The following is an 8,197-nucleotide window of genomic DNA, read 5'->3' as shown; positions in this document are numbered from 1 at the left end:
CGGTGCTCAATACTACTCCCAAAACATACTTTAGCTCATAAATTTAGTAAAACTTCCTTCATTTTGATTAAGATAATTTACTGAAATATTTAGCTTTAAAAAGCCCCTGGAGGAATCAATTTTTTCCTTTTAGTTCAAAAGTCTTTTAGAACTCTTTGTTTCCTTTTAATTTAAATGTGAAACATTTATAAACCTTCAAGGAATACTGGGTTCCCTTATCGATTTTTAGAAATGACGTCAACTCTTGCTCATTACTTGACTTAAATGTTAACTCATAAGGAATACTCAGTTCCCTCATAGGTTTTGAGAATTTAACTCAACTCTTTACTCTTTATTCAACTTGTAACTTGAACCCTAAAACAAATTTAAGATGATAGTTTGGGACTCTTTGAAAACTTTATGAACTTGTGTTGACTTGCATCTTTCTTTTAAACTTGACTGACATTGATCTTAACTTTCCTTTAATTAGATTATGGACTCAATGATCTTGATCTCATGTTTAAAGATGATTTCATGATGTTTAGATGTAATTTATAGTATTGGAATTAACTAGGAATGATAGTACATCACTTATGAACTAATAGGAAAAAAATAGGGAAAGAATACGATCTCCATGGGGTCTTGGCGGACTGAGAGGCGTGGAGCGATAGATCTTTACGGTTAGAAACTATCCTTAAGCGCTCTGGATGTCACGTCGCGCTAGCACCTGTCAAAAAGACTCTTTCCTGAGGGACTCTTGTAGGAAGGGCGCCATAGGGCATGTCATAATTGTTTTCCGACTTTGCTTTCGAAATTTTCAAATATAAACCTCCCAAACTTCAATAGATACCACCCCAAACACTTAGTATCTGTAAATACTTCATGACCCAACAGATAGGAACCAAAAAAAAGTCCAGAATCATGAATAAAATCTACTTTAAAAAATTTCCATGAAGAACTCCCATATTCATCATTCCATATAATATAACTTGGTAAATTGAAACAAATTTGGATTAGGTTAAAGGACCCAACACCGAATAGTCTCAGATAACTCGATAGGGATCACCCCTGACGAAATCCATGCAACAATCATGGCGTTCTTGGATAATTCTTGATGTTCCTCTTCTTCTCTTTCCTCCCAATCAACAAGTGTTCTTAGTTTTTCTAAAACTTATTAGCTACTTGATTTTACGCCGAATATAAACTAAAAATGGATTAGGAAATACTAGGTTCAAAATACAATTTACCCTTACTAAAATCTTGATTGGATTTTACTCATATCAATAGCCCAACTTGCGAAAGACATATCTCTGTTATACAAAAACGAATTTTTGCAAACTTGGCGGCATTGGAAGGATCTTCCAAAGGTCTTACCAACCATATAAATAAATCATTCAAACTCATGATATGGAAGTTATGGATATTTGAAAAGGACCGAAACATACTTTTGAAAGCTGGAAAAATTTCCAAATTTGATTACTTATTCCCAAAATTGATTATTCTTTGTTTCTTATCTTATTATTGGTTACTTCGAGTTATGAGATGGTATTGTTGGTTCATACTATAACAATGGAGCCCATATCATACACAATAGTTCATGAGTACAAAGGTGTGGACTGTGAACAAATACAAGTCCAATTAGTGAAGCACAACAAGACGTCTCAATGGAAAAAAGACTAGATTACATATATAGATAAGGAGAAAGGCTGATCCAAAATATTCAATATTTGCACTATCTGATACATAGTTTAATCTATATATTGTCCGACTCTCTCTCTCTCTTCATACCTCTACCCTTTCCATCAGTACCTTCACTAGTTCTGCTTCTACTGAGGACTTTTCCCATGGAATTGGAAAACTTTTCCTTTTTTTCTTTAATATGGGCGTTATCACATGTCTCTTCTATAAAATTAGAGGGAGGTTGTTTCTTAGGTTTCTGACATTCACCCCATGAATCAACCTTTGGCTTGACTTACTTGATTTTTTGCTAAAGTCAAAATACTCAATGAATCAACCTTCGTCTTCTTGTATTTATATTTATATCTAACTTTTTATGATCTAGTGCCTAGAAATATTACCTTTCTATCATTACCAAAATATCTATCTAAGCATTCTTTAATATTGTTGGAGTCTTTAATTCATTGCAACTTCAATTTCTTCACCTCCAATATATTTTTTATTAAGGTAGTTTCAAATTTCTTTTTGTGATGGAAGAAATATAATTCTCTTTAAAGTAATTGTTGAGACAACAACAAGCAAAGCCGCTTTCGTTGTGGACTTCATAATTTTCTTTTCCTTGTGACTTTCGATTTTCGCTTTGAAGAGATAATCTATTAATTAATTAATTTCATAATCCTCTTGATCTTCTTGCTTCGTAAAGATCAGGGGCCTCAAAGCAAATAAATGTTCACTCATATACTTGTTAAATTTCATTGCTAAAAATAACACAAGTTATTCATGAAAAAATATTTTTTGAAATCTATCTCTTCACTCAAACGTCCATTCAGAAAAATAGTTCCAAATCCCATTTATAAATTTTTGAAAGGAAAAAGATGCAAGAAAATAACAATTGAAGAGAAGATGAAGGATGTCTTATGTATTGTACTACAAAATATTATACTATTTAGTAACAAAAGACATGTATTGTGTACTAAAAAATAAACTGAAGTAAATATCACCTCCTAAATATTAGGTGTCTAACTTAATTGAAATAGTGCAAAAAGAATATTTATAGTTTTTAGTTAAAGATTCAACATCCATACAAAAGATTCCAAGGTCTTTAATCTTGAAACTTATATGTATAACTCTTAAGATTCTATATTGTTGCCTTGAAGCAACATCGTGAATGCTTGATGAGTGTTCGTATCAGCTTTGTGGTGTTGCTGATTAAATTAAAGGAGAGCAGATTGTGTAAAGTAAGGATATAGTCTATGGTTTTTTTTTTGAAACCAATTCAGTTGGTTGACTCAACAATTTATCTTTGTCTGAAAGTGATTTTCTAGGACTCTTGTTGTAAATCATTGCTCTATGCAAACAACTTTTCTATCTACGATACGATAGGGTCTGCAAAAAGACAAACAACAAATATGTTATATTTAATTTGTATGTCTAACAACTCGTGATGTATACAATTGCACATCATGTGGAAATATGTTATAATGTTTTTCAACAAGACAATGTATTATTTATTTAATTGATTATGTTTATTTTATTTGTATGTAATGCATAATACATTAGCTTATTATATGATACTAATTTCTAAACTTTCTTACCATAAATGTGTCTCCTATGTTAAACACAAAAGCATTAAAAATTTTATGAATGGAGTACAATTCGTTGTTCACAAAAATCTGACATTTTACTTGCATTGAGGCATAAGGCATAAAACATTGAATTCAATAAATAGTATACACAATTTAATAAAATACAATGTTTGATGTATTTATTGCACATTATGCAAAACAAAATTTTATTTCATGTTATTTGAATAAATATAATAGTAAAATTATTCGGATACAATATTTTTGATACAAAAAAATTTACATTTTCTAAATCCCAAGATACTCTATAAATAAATAAATATTAATTTATCTATTAAATTACAAACCTTCAAATTAATAAACTTTTTTAGTATCACCTATATTAATTTAGTTATTTTTGGTATAATATTATTTTAAGAATAAAAATTATTTGTAGCTATATAAGGAAATCTATTTAAGGAAAATCAATTGGAAAAAATCTTTAAATATCTCTACCTATGATTATGCTATATTCTGTGTAGATTTGTCTGTGTAAATTCTAGAACAAAGTTATATCCCAATATTAAGAATTATAGTTTTATATATTTTGAAGAAAATTTTTAAAAAGGAATTATTTTTAAAGATATGTTGGACCATAAATTTCAAATAAGAGACGGAAAATTTCTCCTTAAAAAGATTTCAAATATCTCTACCTATGATTATGCTATATTATGTGCAGATATGTCTATGTACATTTAATAAAAAAAATATATACTCCAATATTAAGAATTAGTGATCCATCCTTAGCATTTAGATTATTTTTTAATATTTCAAAGATTTTTAAGCAGAAATTTTAAAACTATGTTTTGAAATCTATGGTCAAACATATCTTTAAAAATATTTCCTTTTCTAAAATTTTCATAAAAATATATAAAACTTGTTGCTCAGGAGATCAAGCAGTGTTAAACCCTTCTCAACAAATTGTTCAGATATTTAAAAACATTTTAAGAAACATTTTCCAAAATATATGGTCAAACTAATCATTGAAAGTATTTTCCCATATTTAGAATATGTTTCAACCAACATAAAAACTTCCATCAAAATTTTTAAGCATACTAAACCTTGAATATCAATCCGGTTCAAGTAGGAAATATTCGCCAGTAGTTTGATTAGAAGATGATGAAAAATGGGAAAATGTTGGCCCAAAGAACAAGTTCGTCGTAAAAAGAACACATGATTTAGTTCCTTCAAACTTGAATACTATTGTTGGGGGCTGTTGATGAGCCTTGTCAAAGTGAGAGGTAGTAGAGTCATTCTTATAGGTAAACAATTTTCGGTATTCCATCTTTATATTTCACACGAATTTGTTCATAACATTCAATATTTTCTCAACCTCTTTTGTACCCCTATGACACATGAGGGATATAAAAATATTGTAGAAATGGTTTGAGTGTCTACTACTAGGAAATTCATCACTATATATATATTTTAAGATGATGATTTTACACTTGTAGAGATATGGTTATGGAATCTATGGAAGTACCAAATTTCATAAACCTGTGCCTTTTCCTAGTCCACGGCTTATCACTAGTTCATGAGGAAAATTCACACGTTTATGCAATTTGGTACTTCCATAGCTTCCATAATCAAATCTCTTCTGGTATAAAATCGTCATCTTAGGAAGTGTCTATATGCGGATGGATTTCCTAGTAGTATCCAATCCTAACAATCATTCCTTCTATAGTACTATATCCCTTGAGTGTCAGAGAACCAGAAAATAGGTGGAGAGCATCTTGAATATTATAAACAACTTCATGTTACATATCATGATGGAATACCAAAAATTGTTGAACTATCGTAGAGTCTTTGTTCCCTCTGACTTTTAGAAGGCACTTCAATTATCCCCCAATAATGGCATTCTAGTTCGATGGAATGAAGTCGTGAGTTCTTCTGACTGTAGACTTGTTCTTTGGGCCAACAATTTCTTTTCTTCATCGTCTTTTGATGAAACAACATACAAGTTTTTCCAATTTGAAATTGATTGCCCTTAAAGATTATATGTTGTTTGAATTTGTATTTAAAAAAGGAAATATTTTCAAAGATATATTTTACCATATATTTAGAAAAATTATTCATAAAAAAGATCTCTTTTTTCATCTTGACCTTCTTCATATTCTCTTTCTTATTCTTCTTCTTGTCCTCCTCCTCCTCCACAACCTCCTCCTCCTCCTCCTCCTCCTCGGTCCTCCTTAACCACCACCTCCTACTCCTCCTACTCCTCCTCCTCCTCCTCCTCCTCCTCATACTCCTCGTTCTTCTTCATCTTCTTTAATTAGCCTCTTGTCCTAGCTTGACCTTCTCCCTCTCCGTTTCCTCATCCTCCTTCTTCTATCCTACTAATTCTCCTTCACCTCCGCCTTCTTCTTCACCTTCTCCTTCTCCTTATTCTTCTAATGAGGATGTACCAGTCGAGATTCTTGACTGTCAGGTTAGATGGTTGAGAAATAAAGAAGTCTCTTCAGTCAAGGTTTTGTCAAGGAGTCAGTCCGTAGAGGGAGCTACTTGGGAAGCAAAAACAGCCATGAAAGCCAAGTATCCTTATCTTTTTCCCTCCGATTCTACTCAAGCTTAAGGTAATAGTTCCTCTTTAGTTTTACTGTCATTCATAAGTAAATTAAGTTATAGAATCATGTTCCCTCAGTTTGTACTTTCATTCTTAGCGTATTTCCATGTACTCAGAACTCAGTTATCAGTGTTTAGGAGTGGGGTTTGTATCTCTCTCCCTTTATTTCGGCTAGTTTAGTCTTTATTCAACGAAGAATTTTCCTAAGGGGGAGATAATGTAACAACATGTAGCCAAAACAGTCCCAAAATTAGTTTTTCAGAAAAATCTCCAAGTGCTACCAACGCTTGCATCGACAGACGATCCGTCCTGCACAACCGTCGGTGGGATCAAAAACTCCAAAAAATATTAGCCTCGAAAAATTGGTTATGTCTTGGACGACGGACGGACTTACGGTCCGTAAGTCAAACGACTTTCTACAGTCCGTTACCGTCAATTAAGACTCTCTTCTACAACTCTCTGAAAAGAACTATGGATGACCAGCATGGTTCGTAGGTGGACCTACGGTCCGTAGGTCTCACTGTAGATGGAAACTTTGCAGCAAGTTATGGGGAAATGCAGTTGGGTAAATTTAAAATGATCATAAATCTTAGCACAAAATGAATTAGGTCTCCCATAACCAACCCACAAATATATAATCGAATTATCTGTCCATTGAAACTGACCTTGCTAAAATCAGACCTCTGAGTAAAAAGTTCTGCCCATTTAAGTAATGGCCTGTCAAACAGGCCTTAACGAGGGACCCAACAACGGTGCGTCAGGCGCACGATGGACCGTCAGTCCTGGCTGTGGTGGACCCGACAACAACCTTCCTAGGGATCTATTGACCTTTCCCACCCCGTTTAAACACTATGTAACATAGTTATGACCTAAATCATAAGATTTTTGTTAGTGTAAGCCTAGAAAAATAATTAAAAAATATCCAAGTAAAATAATTAAATGAAAACATACAAAATTAGAAGCAAGAGAGAAGAAAAAAAATCAAGATCCCTAGTTCAAGACAGCCACAAGCTCCAACAGTTCCAGTCCTGAAACTTAAGTATTTTTCTGTGTATTTCATCACCTGGTATGTGGGATTTCACTAGTGGGTTCCTTTCACCCATTACGTCCTTAGTTTCAGTCAGTTCCTTATTCTCTTATCATCATTAAATCTAGGGTTTCTAGAACATTGATATAACTTCATGAATTTATTAAATATATGTTAAAAATCAGATTATCATGTTATTACTCAGCTTATCACATGATTTTTAGAACTCTAGGTTTGTATTTATTTAGTTCTTGAATAATACATGCTAGGTCATATTTTTCAGACACTTTATATATATATGCCTCAGTTATAAATGGATAATTACCTGATTAATTGGTGCATTTTCTGTTTGCATGTTCAGTTTTGAGCTATCAAGTATTTACAGAAATTCAGATATAATCAGTTAATTTACAAAATTCATTCGGAGTAGCATAATACCGAGTTGGACTAGGGTTTAGCGTACCCAATAGTCCCAGAAATACTAGCCGAGTAGGTTGTAAGTCCCCTCTATGGGCAATCAATTTAGTGATCACTCCAGCATGCCTTTAATACCTTTGACAGGGTATATTGGGTCCTCTCGATGGAGAGTTTACATCGGACTCCACATTTAGCTCATGTCGTTTCATTATCGGTTACTAGTAGCTCCCACAGTTTAGTCAGACTCTCTGCATTGACCATTTAACAGTATATTCAGTATTCAGTTTGAGCATGTTATAAATTTGTCATTGCATCCAATTAGCTCAAAACTCAGCACATCATGTTCAGATTATTATACTTGTTTTTGTGGTTGTTCAGTTATGTTTTATTTCAGTTGTACTCTATCCTACATGCTTAGTACCTTTCAAGTACCGACGCATACGTTCTCTACAACTTCGAGTAATGTAGGTTCAGTTTCTCAGCATCCAGATCACGCATAGATCAATCTCTCGATCTCTAGTTCAGCAGATTCAGTGGTGAGTCCTCATTCTCCATGGACAACAGTCATGAGTTTCATTTCAGTCTTCAGTCATTTCGTTTTAGTTTATGCTAGATTCAGCAGGGGCTTGTCCCAGTATTTCTTGTCTAGTTTAGAAGCTATTTTCAGAAATAGTTAGATTCAGTATTGCGTTTATATTTCTTTTGTATTAAACTCATTGTTTTCAACTCATTTCATTTTAAGTTTGAATAAGCTTTTGCAACAGTTTATTATCTTTAGTATGCTCATGATCGTGCCAGCAGGGTTAGCTTGGGATCACTTTTTGTCCTGCGTTCCGTGTCCACATCTCTAGAGTAGCTTGGGGCGTCACATGTTTCACAATAATTTAATGTTCTCCTGATTTACTAAAGTGG

The 8,197-nt window shown here is 32.8% G+C and overlaps 1 pseudogene; it reads left to right on the top strand.

Moving 5' to 3' along the window:
• Positions 1-4,736: 4,736 nt before the first annotated feature.
• Positions 4,737-8,197, top strand: part of LOC101257221 (gibberellin 20 oxidase 1-like) — an 87,795-nt pseudogene continuing 84,334 nt past the window's right edge.

Source organism: Solanum lycopersicum, chromosome 10, assembly GCF_036512215.1.
Source record: "Solanum lycopersicum chromosome 10, SLM_r2.1".
Lineage (NCBI taxonomy): Eukaryota > Viridiplantae > Streptophyta > Magnoliopsida > Solanales > Solanaceae > Solanum > Solanum lycopersicum.
This window is presented reverse-complemented; position numbering and strand designations above follow the sequence as displayed.